Source organism: Chelonia mydas, chromosome 3 (assembly GCF_015237465.2).
Source record: "Chelonia mydas isolate rCheMyd1 chromosome 3, rCheMyd1.pri.v2, whole genome shotgun sequence".
Lineage (NCBI taxonomy): Eukaryota > Metazoa > Chordata > Testudines > Cheloniidae > Chelonia > Chelonia mydas.
The window spans coordinates 35,894,139-35,909,115 of NC_057851.1; the positions used below are offsets into that span (position 1 = coordinate 35,894,139).

The following is a 14,977-nucleotide window of genomic DNA, read 5'->3' on the forward strand; positions in this document are numbered from 1 at the left end:
CAACTCTTCCTTTGCCATCTGTCAGAACTCCATTCTCTCTCCTGGGGTAGCACTTGAAAGCCAGTGCTGGGAGAAGCATACCCCACTCTGTCACAGAGGCAATGTATGTCTGAATCAAATTATTGACTCTATCTTGTTCAATGTGTGGAAATGTAGGACTCTGATTGCACTAGCCTGAATCATGCCCAAAGACAACCCACTATATTGCATTCCAAACAGCCATCCTGTCCAGGACAGACTTTGGACATCTCACTGAAGAACTAACACTAATGGCCATCAAAACTTCAATCAGGGTCCAACTGCTTTGATTCTCTCTCAACTGCTGCTCCACTGCCATGAAACAATGAGTTTTCTGCACAGATGCCTTGCAGGGAGGTAGGGGTAAGCATAAGTGGTGGGTCTGCAGCATCTTAATCTGGGTTTATGGGACAGAGATGTGGCCCTATTTAAAAGCATGGTCCTGCGCTGTGCAGAAAGCCCAGCTATCACCACACATAAGAAGGATTTGCAGGAGAAGTCTGCCTAACCTGAAATGCTGACAAACCATGGACTTACAGAAGGAACGAGATAAGACTAGGGGAGAGTGTGTCTTTGGACTTTTTTGTTTTGTTCAAAGATCTATAGCTCTTGAAAAAAGAAAAGGAGTACTTGTGGCACCTTAGAGACTAACAAATTTATTTGAGTATAAGCTTTCGTGAGCTAATGCATCCGATGAAGTGAGCTGTAGCTCATGAAAGCTTATGCTCAAATAAATTTGTTAGTCTCTAAGGTGCCACAAGTACTCCTTTTCTTTTTGCGAATACAGACTAACACGGCTGCTACTCTGAAACCTATAGCCCTTGAGTATTTTTAAAGTACAGTAACTGTGGTTGAGAAATTCCTTTGCTAAATCTGTGTTCCTTGCTTCCCTGCCATGTTGTCACAGAAGCAATTAATCTAGAAGCCCAAAAGTGACCACATGTCATGTGGTGTATATATAAGGGGATGGGGTGTGCTCAGAAAATCTCAGACACTGATATTGGGGTCTAGGATGGCTGGATGGTGGCATCCCATGTCCCAAGAAGTCTGACCCTGGAAGTGTGCTCTAGGGTTACAGTGCTGGAAACTGTGACTAGACTATACGTGGACCCAGTTAGTTTGGAAGCACAAGGGACCCAGTAAGCAGTTCCACTTACAACAGATTGGTGACAATCTAGATGGATACTGGACCAGGTTGTAACAGTCCCTCTAACAAAGTGTAAGTATTATGTCCCTCTTCAGCCTACTGGATGAACTGTTTCGAGCCATTCCCACTTGTGTGATACACTCATGTACTCTATCCTCCGAGTCTCAAAGTAAAAAATGAGCCCTAAGCTATTTTATTTAGGGAAAAAAACACATAAGTGAGTCTTTGCTGTGTTCCTGTTCTAGACTGTAATCATTAAACTTCAGAGACCTTGTGACAAAATCAAAGGTGATTCTGCATGTAGAGAGAATCTATGCTGGTGTAATTACAACTGTTTTCTGGCTTCCTCAATATGTATGTGACATGGAATTAGATTCATACACTTAATTAAACTCCTTTAGATTCACACTATTGCCAACATGTACTTTACCTTACATCACCTTTAAATTTGGCCCACTGAGTCTGAGTGTAAGGAAATCTAAACTGGTAAAAACACACATGCTGGGGGATAACAGGAAGTAACAGAAAGGGGTAACATAGCATAAATTAAAACAGGCCACACCATTTGGTAAGGGAATCTAACTCTACACATCACCTCTTAAATTAGCTTGTTGTCTTTTTATCTGCTTGCAAAGTTTTGTGCGGAAACCAATGGCACTATATAAATAATAAATGTTTTCATCTCAGAACAGTACCTTGGGAAATCGGATTAGAGGATGGAATTAGTACTAAACTTCAATAATCTTGTATTCCTTCTACTTTATGGTACACCAAGTTTCAAGTCCTTCCTAAAACTGGAATCTTTTACTAATTATTTTCCAATAGACTTGAAATTCTCTTCTGTAATACCAGCTTCTATGAAATCTCACCTAGATGAGAAAGAATCTACAAAATTATCATCCTATCTTATCTAGCCTTCCCTGCAAAGGCTCTAGAAATGGTGGTGATGACTCAGATGCCGAAACAATTAAGTGAGAATGAAATATTTGATAAATTCCAGTCAAGATTTCAGCTTTTACACAGCATCGAGGCTTTCCTTCTGAGGATTTCTAGTATGGTTTATAGAACTGTAGGGTCAAATATCCATGCTTTAAATTATTAGGTTTATCTGTAGCTCTTGATACAGATCAGGTAGTAGGTCATTCTCGAAAGATAGGACAACGTTAAGTTAGCTTGACAGAAAAGTTTACCTCTGGAAAGGTCTTTTATATCTTCATATCTACCAATATGAAGTGATATAAATGCAGCTTAACTGACAGAGTCAGCAGCCAATAAAATTACTACATTTTTAGCATTACCCACTTTCTCTCTACCAGCATTCAAGATATATACTTTCTCTTTCCTAGGAAAGCTTTTCTATATTCCTACCTATTTCCATCATTGCCCCATCACCATAGTGTCAGCAGTCCACAGCACTGAAGAAAAACCTTTTAGTTACTAAGTACATTCTATGTGAAGCTTAATAATGAACAACACACATTAATGAACAAACAGACATTGCCTATTTTCTATGTAAGACAGTCCACACTGAGGGATGTAAGATGGGGAAAAGATTTGTGTGTGTGCCACACTTAAATTGTATTATCAGTCCACCAGTATGGATTCATTGTTTCCAAACAGCACTGTAAAATGATCTACAAGATAACTATTTTCTCCTCAGAAACCACCTCTACTGCAACTCCTAAAAAGAAATAAGCCAATTGGCTTGGAGGAAGGGTGTACAGAATATATTTTATAGATATAGACATATATATGAACACATCTCTTTCCCCCTCATATATTTGTCTCCTTAAATTGTAAGCTCACAAGACAGGGATGTGTCTTCATATATGATTTGGGGAAGAATTATGCTGAGAGATACAGTTAATAGTAGTATTATTGTGATGAATATTTCCTTAGTCAGATATTACTGGAGGGCAGTTAATGAGTATTTTATTATCTTGTGTGTCATAGAAAGCAACCAGAAAGCAAGAAAGAGCCAGCAGAAATCCAGAGAAACTGTATTGAGTATGTTTCAGAGTAGCAGCGTGTTAGTTTGTATTTGCAAAAAGAAAAGGAGTACTAGTGGCACCTTAGAGACTAACCAATTTATTGGAGCATAAGCTTTTGTGAGCTACAGCTCACTTCATCGGATGTGTGGGAACATAGACATTGCTCCTTGGGGCAGAGGACTGGCTCGAAAGACCGGCTTGGAGACTGAGAGCAAGGAAACTGCCTCCAGTTGATTATTCCTCCTGTGTTCAGGGAAACAGGACTTTGTGTGCATTCTTTGTAAATAACCAGGATTGCACCAAAGAAATATCCGACTCATTTAATCAATGTTCCTCCTAACAGAAACAGTGCACAAGGCCCCCAGTATTGACTAATAACTTGGGCCAAGGAGCAACAATGTAGTGCTGGTTTCTTATTCCCAGCTGCTTCTACAGATGCACAAGCTCTTCATGAGAAAGAACAGCCTGGAGACCTGTAAAAAGAAGCTGGAAATAAAAAGGACGCTTACCTCGATCTACTACAGACTATATAGGAACAGGAAGAGAGGAAACAAGAGCCAACCTTAAGGACTGGAGATACCAATGAGACTGGCGCTGTCAGTCACCATCTGAAGAAATATTAAAGGGAGAAGGGAGGGGAGTAAATAAAACAGTAAGAAACTGTTTGAAGGGAAGGAGGAGGAGAAGTGGACCAAGCAGCAGTAGAACGTTATGCCAGAGGAAAACAGCACTATATAGATGAGAGGAGGAAATAACCTAAAGAACATAATAAGTTAGTTTGATTAACCTTTTTTTTTTAAAGGACAAAACACTTATATAATGATAAATACTGGCCAAATGATACATTTTTTGTCCATGATTGCTGTAGTTACTACAGAGAGATTATGAGATCAAGACTGAGTTGGGAGCTGAACCATGAAACAACCTCTCTAGGTATATGTGGTTCTCCTATGACCAAATTTGACTATTTAGCTTGAGGTGATATTGTTTACATACATATGTAGCTACAGGCTGTGATAATTGCTCACTCCATAGAATATAAATAGTAGCACTCTAAGATGTACCACACTTTCAAGATCGTTGTATGTTTCAGCTGAATTGGGCTGCCTATTCTACCAAGTCCTTGGCAAAGTCCCACTGATGGGGCAGAGAGACTCCAAAGTCAAATTCTCTGTGGCTGAGGGGAAAATACACAGTTGGGAAGCCATATGTTCTGTTCTTTATATTTATAAGAGAAAACACAGCAATGGCCAAAATGTTAAATGCCTTTTTTGTTTCAGTTTTCACCAGACAAATAACATAGTGAACATCAGCATAAATGGGGAAGGATCTGAGGCTAAAATAGGAAAAGAAAAAGTTAAGAGTTACATAGACAAGTTAGATGTCTTCAAGTTGGCAGATCCTGATAGAATGCATCATAGACTACTTAAGGAACTGGCTGAAGAGATCTCTGGGCCATCATTAGCAATTGTCCTTGAGAACTCATGGAGGACAGGGAACAGGAAAAGGACAAATATAGTATCTTGCTATAAAAAGGGGAATAAGGACAACCCATGGAATTATAGACCAGTCAGCTTAACTTTGGTACCCTGAAAGATAAAGGAGCAAATGATCAATAATTAATTTGCAAGCACCTAGAAGATAATAAGGTGATAAGTAACAGTAAATATGGATTTGTCAAAAACAAATCATGTCAAACCAACCTAATATCCTTCTTTGACAGGGTAACTAGATTTATAGATGGAGGGAAGAAGTAGATATTATATATCTCAACTTTAGAAAGGCTTTTGATACTGTCTCACGTGACCCTCTCATAAGCAAACTTGGGAAATATAGCCTAGATGAAACTACTATAAGGTGGGTGCATAACTGGTTGAAAAACTGTACTCAGAGAGTAATTATCAATGGTTCACAGTCAAGCTGGGAGGGCATATTGCATGGGGTCCTTCAGGGATCTGTTCTAGGTCTGGTTCTAGTTAATATCTTCATAAATGATTTGGATAATGGCATAGAGAGTATGGAGTTTGTGGACAATACCAGGCTGGGAGGGGTTGCAAGAACTTCTGAGAACAGCATTAGCATTCAATATGATCTTGACAAACTGGAGAAATGTTCTGAAATAAATAAGGTGACACTCAATAAAGACAAGTGCAAAGTACTGCACTGAGGAAGGAATAATCAATTTAACAATTGCAAAATGGGAAATGATTGTCTTGGAACGAGTACTGCAGAAAAGACGCAGCAGTTATAGTGGATTACAAACTAAATATAACAATGGGATACAGTTGGGGAAAAATGTGAACATAGTTCTGGGCTGTATTAGCAAGTTGTAAGCAAAATACGAGAAGTAATTCTTCCACTCTCCTCAACTAGAGGCCTCAACTACAGTGCTGTGTCCAGTTCTGGGCACCACATTTTGGGAAAGATGTGGACAAATTAGAGAAAGTCTAAAGAAGAGCAACAAAAATTATTAAAGTTCTAGATAACATGACCTACAAGGAAAGATTGATTAAAAATGGGTTTGTTTAATCTGGAGAAGAGAAGATTAAGGAGGGACATAATAGTTTTCAAGTAAGTAAAAGTTGTAATAAAGACGAGAGTGATAAATTGTGCTTCTGATCCACAGAGGACAGGACAAGAAGTAATGAGGTTAAATTGCACCAAGGGAGATTTAGGTTAGACATTAGGAAAAACTTACTAACTGTAAGGGTAGTTAAGCACTGGAACAAATTACCTAGGCAGGTTGTGGAATTACTGTCATTAGAGGTTTTTAAGAATCAGTTAGACAGGGATGGTCTAGATAAGACTTAGTCCTGGCTCAGTACAGGGGACAGGATTAGATGATCTATTGAAGTACTTTCCAGTCCTTCATTTCTAAGATTTCTATGAATCCGTCATAGCCCTTATTACTGAGCAAGAGCTCATAATATCCTACCTTAAGATGACAATGAAGTATTATTCCTCCATTTTATAGTTACATTAGATGAGAGATTGCACAAGATCATTTCAGGCAAAGCTGGGAATTGAATCAAGTCTCTAATATTCAAGTCTTATTCACTCAGCCACATAGATTAGAATTAACTTGCCAGATCTATGGATTTGCTTATCTTGTCTATAAGCACTGCTCTAACCATTAGACAATATTCTTCCCCCACATCCAAGAACAGAACCCAGGAATACTGACCTTCAGTACTGGGCTAGTATCAAGCAAACTGTTTTGTAATCCACTGGGAAAAAAAAAGATCAAGTACTTCAAGTAGCTGGTCCGTTTTCTTGATCAAGTGTTAGAGGTCTGTTCTGGGCATCTAAAGTTTCAGGGTTTGTACTGTGCTAATGATCCTTATTGCTACACATGAATAAAAAATGTTTTTTTCCAGCTCTCTTTTAAAAACTGGTTCACACAGTGAGAAATCAACCTAAAACATGTTTTACAGTTAAAAACTATAATGATCTGTTAATCATGGCATGACACACACAAAAGCCACAGGTGTACCCCATTTGCATCATTTGTATAGAAGAACACAAGAATGGTCAGATCAAAGGTCCATCCAGTCCAGTATCCTGTCTTCCGACAGTGGCCAATGCCAGGCGCCCCAGAGGGTATGAACAGAACAGGTAATCATCAAGTGATCCATTCCCTGTCTCCCATTCCCAGCTTCTGGCTTGTAATGTTTGGTTGCTTGTGTTACACATTGGCATGTAAAAAGGTGATGAAACATGATACAGACTGCAGTCCATTGGCATTCTCTATATGCTGCAACCATAATTGGACTGATCTTTCTGTTGTATGCATATGTTCTTCCTGTAACCTTTAAAGAATTGTGCATCAAGCCTTGCAACAGAATCTAAATTATATCATTGCAATTTACCAGTCTTGACAGACTTTCACAGTTCTGTGTAGAACAGAAGATCCGTTCCAGTTTTATTAAGGATTTATGTGCCCCTGAATGGTTTACTGCCTAACTCCTTTAATGGCGTGCTGCTTCCCAATTATCTGGTAGATAATTGTGCTTGTTCTCCGCTAGACTATTGACTATACCTGATGTGCAAAATTCTTCCTTTGGAGCTCAGTAGTGTCCATGTTATCTTCCTCCTCTATAAAAAAAAAAAGGAGGACTTGTGGCATCTTAGAGACTAACAAAGTTATTTGAGCATAAGCTTTCATGAGCTACAGCTCACTCTATGGCATCCATTAGTCTTTTCCTATAAGCTACTGAAAGCTTTCCTATTTTGAACAACAAACTAAAGCCTAATCAGTCTGTTGTATTTCTTATTTATTCCATGGTCCAAACTTTACTTTTGTAAAATGATCTTAAAGTGCCAGCAATATGGTGGTATTATGTGAAGAGGGTTTCCTACAGTATTATTTGATTGCTATTTCCTCAATATCTGGGTCAACTTTTCCAGGGCAAGGAAAACAAATATTTTCCCCTTACAAACACTGATGTCTAAGTTTCAGAAGGCAGAATCTTCCTTTAATCATCTGTTTTATATTTTCATATCCATGAAGGAATCATAGAATCATAGAATATCAGTGTTGGAAGGGACCTCAAGAGGTCATCTAGTCCAACCCCCTGCTCAAAGCAGGACCAATCCCCAATTTTTGCCCCAGATCCCTAAATGGCCCCCTCAAGGATTGAACTCACAACCCTGGGTTTAGCAGGCCAATGCTCAAACCACTGCCTTTATTTACTTGTTCTTTTGAAATTCTTTGGAAAAGAAACACTTCACTGGAGACATCAGAAGAGTCTTGGAATAGGCAAAGAGGTATCTGGGTATTTGTCTGGATCCTTACTTGGGCTACTAGGCCATTCATTCTTGTCCCTCCTGTGTGTGTGTACCCTCTAGAGCTTTGCTCAGGTACACTTGTCCCTCCCCTTATTGACAGCTGAGTGAGACACACCACACCTTCTGCTGGCTGTTGCTGGTTTTTTTAATCACCAGGGAAGTCAACTGATGAGTGAGACTAAGCCCCGCCTGCCTGTCTTGCCATTTGTCTCACAGCTACAGCACCCCACTTCCACCGGGTAATGTTAGGACAAGCCTCCCTCCTGAAACTGGGCAGCTAGCTGATCTCTTAGCCAGGAAGTGCATGTCCCCATCATGCTACCACCTTCCTAACCTTACTGCAGCTAGCCTTTCAGGGAGTGAACCCTTTTACAACTTCCAAGCCAAAAGCCTGTGTTTGATATCTCTTTGCCAGCCTTGTCCTGCCTCCCAAGGTAAGTCAGAAACTGTTTTGCTGTGTGGGAGGGGCTGATTAGGGGTGAAAAGAAACTGGAAAGATTACTTGTTTTGAAATGGATGGCAGGCAGAGAGAGCGAGAATTGTGAGTAAGGGAGAAGTAAGAAGAGATAGATTTGCTGGGGGAAAGATATATACGAGATGTGATGAGAAGGAGTGGGGAGGAGCAAGCAGTTTCTGGACAAGAAATTAGGGCTGAAGACAAGTGGATGGAGGGAGAGAAGAGAATGCATGGGGAAAAAAAGAAAGGCCACGCCATGCATTGAGGGGATGAGACATGTAGATAGGGAGGAAAATGTGAAGTGAAGGAATAGAAAGACATAGTAAATTAAGTTAAACAACTGACTAATCACACCTAAATAGTGTGTGGTACATAATAAGACGTGTCTATACACACGTCCCTTATACTTGAAAGAGCAATTGGGAATTTAGGAAAGACATTTACCTGCTCCTAGTGCAATTCATGTCCTTCTCTGGATACTACTAACCATTCAGCCAGCAATGATTTATCCCTGGCTGATAATGGTACTTCTGAAGAACAATTGTGGGCATTTTCAATATACCAGATTTCACCTCTATTTTCAAAATGTTTTCCTAGGAATCTACATGCTCACAAAGGCTTTAATTCTTCCCCCTCTTCTCCACAACCCTCCACCACGACACATACACACACACATACTCCCCAAAACAATAAATTATTATTTTATGGGCTGGTCAAAATATTCTAGATTTGCCAGTCTAGTCTGAGTCAGAAACAGAAATTCTTTAGAAAAAGGCATTAAATTTCAGTCAAATATAAATGGGCTCAACAGATCTTCATCTTCAGTATAATGCTAGGGCCCGTGGAAGCAACGCAAAACCACTTCATCTGATAGCTGTGGAAAATGGGCAAAGCCTAACAAGGCTACTGCATTCTGAGTACATGTGGCTTAAGAAATGAGTCCAAGAACTATGTCTGGCTTCCCTGAATGTGGGAACAATGAATAGGAAGGTAAGAGAAGTAGCTGAGATACTGAGGAGAGTACACATACCTGTATACATGAGACAAAATGGAAGGGATCAAAATCCATGAACATTGGGGAGGATTAAAAGATGATATATCATGGTTTAGTAGTAAACAGAAATGGAGTAGGAATAATTGTAGCAGAAACTTTACAAAATAAAGTAGTGGACATCCAAAGGAAGAGTACCTGGCTGACAAAAGTTTGGAGTAGTACTTAGCAGAGACCAACTATTTAATGTTACATATGGATATGTGCTGCAAGCTGGTTGTACAACAGATGAGGAGGAATTCCAGAACCTCCGGACCAAGTGAAATGTGAAGTACTACAATCTGAATGCCTGATTTTCAGAATGGATCTCAATGGACACGACAACTATCAAGGAAGCTGAGGCTTTCAATCCAGATATGAAGCTGGTGCGGATATCAGATTAGGCAGAGCAAATGGCTTGTTTGTTACCAAGACATATTTGTAGAGAGAGAGGAGCACTTAATTACATACAAGAGTGGTGCTAGTAGGTCCCAGATTCACTACTTCCTGACAAGAAGAAGAAATTTAAAAAACACGAGAGACTGTAAAGTGACTCCAGAAGAGCAAATTGCGGAGCAACAGAGATTGCCTGTAATGGAATTTTTCAGAGTAGCAGCCGTGTTAGTCTGTATTCACAAAAAGAAAAGGAGTACTTGTGGCACCTTAGAGACTAACAAATTTATTAAAGCATAAGCTTTCGTGAGCTACAGCTCACTTCATCGGATGCATTCAGTGGAAAATACAGTGGGGAGATTTATATACACAGAGAACATGAAACAATGGGTGTTATCATACACACTGTAAGGAGAGTGATCGCTTAAGATGAGCTAATACTAGCAGGAGGGGGGGGGAGGGAGAAAACCTTTTGTAGTGATAATCAAGGTAGGCCATTTCCAGCAGTTGACAAGAACGTCTGAGGAACGGGGGGGAGGGGGCGAATAAACATGGGGAAATAGTTTTACTTTGTGTAATGACCCATCCACTCCCAGTCTCTATTCAAGCCTAAGTTAATTGTATCCAGTTTGCAAATTAATTCCAATTCAGCAGTCTCTCCTTGGAGTCTGTTTTTGAAGTCTTTTTGTTGAAGAATTGTCACTTTTAGGTCTCTAATCGAGTGACCAGAGAGATTGAAGTGTTCTCCAACTGGTTTTTGAATGTTATAATTCTTGACGTCTGATTTGTGTCCATTTATTCTTTTACGTAGAGACTGTCCAGTTTGACCAATCTACATGGCAGAGGGGCATTGCTGGCACATGATGGCATATATCACATTGGTGGATGCGCAGATGAACGAGCCTCTGATAGTGTGGCTGATGTGTTTAGGCCCTATGATGGTGTCCCCTGAATAGACATGTGGACACAGTTGGCAACGGGCTTTGTTGCAAGGATAGGATCCTGGGTTAGTGGGTTTGTTGTGTGGTGTGTGGTTGCTGGTGAGTATTTGCTTCAGGTTGGGGGGCTGTCTGTAAGCAAGGACTGGCCTGTCTCCCAAGATTTGTGAGAGTGATGGGTCGTCCTTCAGAAGAGGTTGTAGATCCTTGATGATGCATTGGAGAGGTTTTAGTTGGGGGCTGAAGGTGATGGCTAGTGGCGTTCTGTTATTTTCTTTGTTGGGCCTGTCCTGTAGTAGGTGACTCCTGGGTACTCTTCTGGCTCTGTCAATCTGTTTCTTCACTTCAGCAGGTGGGTAGTGTAGTTGTAAGAACACTTGATAGAGATCTTGTAGGTGTTTGTCTCTGTCTGAGGGGTTGGAGCAAATGCGGTTGTATCGTAGAGCTTGGCTGTAGCCAATGGATCGTGTGGTGTGATCTGGGTGAAAGCTGGAGGCATGTAGGTAGGAATAGTGGTCAGTAGGTTTCCGGTATAGGGTGATATTTATGTGACCATCGCTTATTAGTACCATAGTGTCCAGGAAGTGGATCTCTTGTGTGGACTGGTCTAGGCTGAGGTTGATGGTGGGATGGAAATTGTTGAAATCATGGTGGAATTCCTCAAGGGCTTCTTTGCCATGGGTCCAGATGATGAAGATGTCATCAATGTAGCGCAAGTAGAGTAAGGGCATTAGGGGACGAGAGCTGAGGAAGCGTTGTTCGGAGTCAGCCATAAAAGTGTGGGCATACTGTGGGGCCATGCGGGTATCCATAGCAGTGCCGCTGATTTGAAGGTATACATTGTTCCCAAATGTGAAATAGTTACGGGTGAGGACAAAGTCACAAAGTTCAGCCACCAGGTTTGCCATGACATTTTCGGGGATAATGTTCCTGATGGCTTGTAGTCCATCTTTGTGTGGAATGTTGGTGTAGAGGGCTTCTACATCCATAGTGGCCAGGATGGTGTTTTCAGGAAGATCACCGATGGATTGTAGTTTCCTCAGGAAGTCAGTGGTGTCTCGAAGATAGCTGGGAGTGCTGGTAGTGTAGGGCCTGAGGAGGGAGTCTACATAGCCAGACAATCCTGCTGTCAGGGAGCCAATGCCTGAGATGATGGGGCATCCAGGATTTCCAGGTTTATGGATCTTGGGTAGCAGATAGAATACCCCAGGTCGGAGTTCCAGGGGTGTGTCTGTGTGGATTTGTTCTTGTGCTTTTTCAGGGAGTTTCTTGAGCAAATGCTGTAGTTTCTTTTGGTAACCCTCAGTGGGATCAGAGGGTAATGGCTTGTAGAAAGTGGTGTTGGAGAGCTGCCTAGCAGCCTCTTGTTCATATTCCGACCTATTCATGATGACGACAGCACCTCCTTTGTCACCCTTTTTGATTATGATGTCAGACTTGTTTCTGAGGCTGTGAATGGCATTGTGTTCTGCACGGCTGAGGTTATGGGGCAAGCGATGTTGCTTTTCCACAATTTCAGCCCGTGCACGTCAGTGGAAGCACTCTATGTAGAAGTCCAGTCTGTTGTTTCGACCTTCAGGAGGAGTCCACCCAGAATCCTTCTTTTTGTAGTGTTGGTAGGAAGGTCTCTGTGGATTAGTATGTTGTTCAGAGGTGTGTTGGAAATATTCCTTGAGTTGGAGACGTCAAAAATAGGATTCTAGGTCACCAGAGAACTGTATCATGTTCGTGGGAGTGGAGGGGCAGAAGGAGAATCTTCCTGAAAACACCATCCTGGCCACTATGGATGTAGAAGCCCTCTACACCTCTACAATAACAAACACCTACAAGATCTCTATCAAGCATTCTTACAATTACAATACCCACCTGCTGAAGTGAAGAAACAGATTGACAGAGCCAGAAGAGTACCCAGAAGTCACCTACTACAGGACAGGCCCAACAAAGAAAATAACAGAACGTCACTAGCCATCACCTTCAGCCCCCAACTAAAACCTCTCCAATGCATCATCAAGGATTTACAACCTATCCTGAAGGACGACCCATCACTCTCACAAATCTTGGGAGACAGGCCAGTCCTTGCCTACAGACAGCCCCCCAACCTGAAGCAAATACTCACCAGCAATCACACACCACACAACAGAACCACTAACCCAGGAACCTATCCTTGCAACAAAGCCCATTGCCAACTGTGTCCACATATCTATTCAGGAGACACCATCATAGGGCCTAATCACATCAGCCACACTATCAGAGGCTTGTTCACCTGTGCATCCACCAATGTGATATATGCCATCATGTGCCAGCAATGCCCCTCTGCCATGTAGATTGGTCAGACTGGACAGTCTCTACGTAAAAGAATAAATGGACACAAATCAGACGTCAAGAATTATAACATTCAAAAACCAGTTGGAGAACACTTCAATCTCTCTGGTCACTCGATTAGAGACCTAAAAGTGACAATTCTTCAACAAAAAGACTTCAAAAACAGACTCCAAGGAGAGACTGCTGAATTGGAATTAATTTGCAAACTGGATACAATTAACTTAGGCTTGAATAGAGACTGGGAGTGGATGGGTCATTACACAAAGTAAAACTATTTCCCCATGTTTATTCCCCCTCCCCCCCACTGTTCCTCAGACGTTCTTGTCAACTGCTGGAAATGGCCTACCTTGATTATCACTTCAAAAGATTTTCTCCCCTCCCCCCTCACTCTCCTGCTGGTATTAGCTCATCTTAAGTGATCGCTCTCCTTACAGTGTGTATGATAACACCCATTGTTTCACGTTCTCTGTGTATATAAATCTCCCCACTGTATTTTCCACTGAATGCATCTGATGAAGTGAGCTGTAGCTCACAAAAGCTTATGCTCAAATACATTTGGTAGTCTCTAAGGTGCCACAAGTACTTCTTTTCTTTTTGTAATGGACTTCCGGATGAAAAGCCTTGAGATGGGACATTATATGGGGTGGGCTCTGAGTTACTAAGAATACTACAGAGAATTATTTCCTAGGTATCTGCCTGGTGGGTCTTGTCCACATACTTGGGGTTTAACTGATCACCATATTTGGGGCCAGGAAGGAATTTCCCCCCAGTCAGATTGGCAGAGGCTCTTGTGGTTTTTCTCCTTCCTCTGCAGCATGGGTCACTTGCAGGTTTAAACTAATGTAAATAGTGAATTCTCTGTAACTTGAAGTTTTTAAACCAGGATTTGGGGATTTCAGTAACTCAGTCAGAAGTTAGGGGTCTATTTCAGGAGAGGGTGGGTGAGATTCTGTGGTCTGCAATGTGCAGGAGGTCAGACTATATGGTCACGATGGTCCCTTCAGACTGTGAGTCTATAAGGCTAATGGGGGACAAAAGATGAGTTGTAGAACAATGGATAAAAAGGTAGAGCTTCACGGACAGTGAAATTAGTATCAGATTTAAGGATGAGGTTCTACAGAGGTTGGACAATGACTAAACCAACCATGATGACACCAGTGAGGCCTGAGGGGAAATATCCAAACATGTTACAGAAATTACAAAAACTGTCTGTGGCCAAACAGAAGGAGGGAAATTTCATGGCAAGGAGACGTGGTAGTGGTTCAGCCATGTGCAGGAGGCAGTAAAGAAGTAAAAGTTTAAGCAATAGCAGAAAGTAAGAATGGCGGAAAATTATAAGGAATACAAGCTGCCAAAGAAAAAGATGAAAACAGCTGTTGCAGAAGCACATAAAGCCTTATATCCCAGACTATTTATGAAGGAGGGGGATAAAGGAATATACAGATTAGTCAAGACCAGGCAAAAAAGCACTGAGGACTTGGGAGCTACAATTTGTGTCAAAGATAAAATGGAACAGTACAGGTGGAAAATGGCAAAATCATTAGGAGATGGCACTGGTTTTAGGAGAAATTGCTCAATTAAGACAATTTGAGGAAACTGTTGAGGGAAGTATGCTCAAGCAATAACCTCACAAGACCTATTATTATGGTGGATACTCAGCCTGAGCTAAAGACAATAAAACGTGGGAAGGCAGTGGGACCAGACAGGATACAATTGAGGCATTTAACATTATGCTATGAGGGAGTGGTGGTGATGATGAATTTTTTTCACTTACTCCTCCAAATTGGAAAAATGCCTGAGGAGTAGAGGAAGAGCACCTTTGTTTCTATCTTCAAGCATAAAGGAGATGTATCAGTATGTAATGACCAACCCATCAAGTTTATGAGTCACACA

General features: G+C 41.2%; 1 protein-coding gene and 1 long non-coding RNA gene across 2 annotated transcripts in view; one reads left to right on the forward strand and one right to left on the reverse strand.

Annotated features, from left to right (window-relative positions):
* The window catches only part of SNTG2 (syntrophin gamma 2), a 247,301-nt gene that overhangs the window by 223,282 nt on the left and 9,042 nt on the right, over positions 1–14,977 (reverse strand). The gene's annotated exons all lie outside the window — the stretch shown is intronic.
* On the forward strand, positions 4,900–14,597 carry LOC122464940. Its single transcript, XR_006289391.1, has 3 exons — positions 4,900–5,171; positions 8,017–8,024; positions 14,587–14,597. It is a non-coding gene; the product is annotated as an uncharacterized LOC122464940 (long non-coding RNA).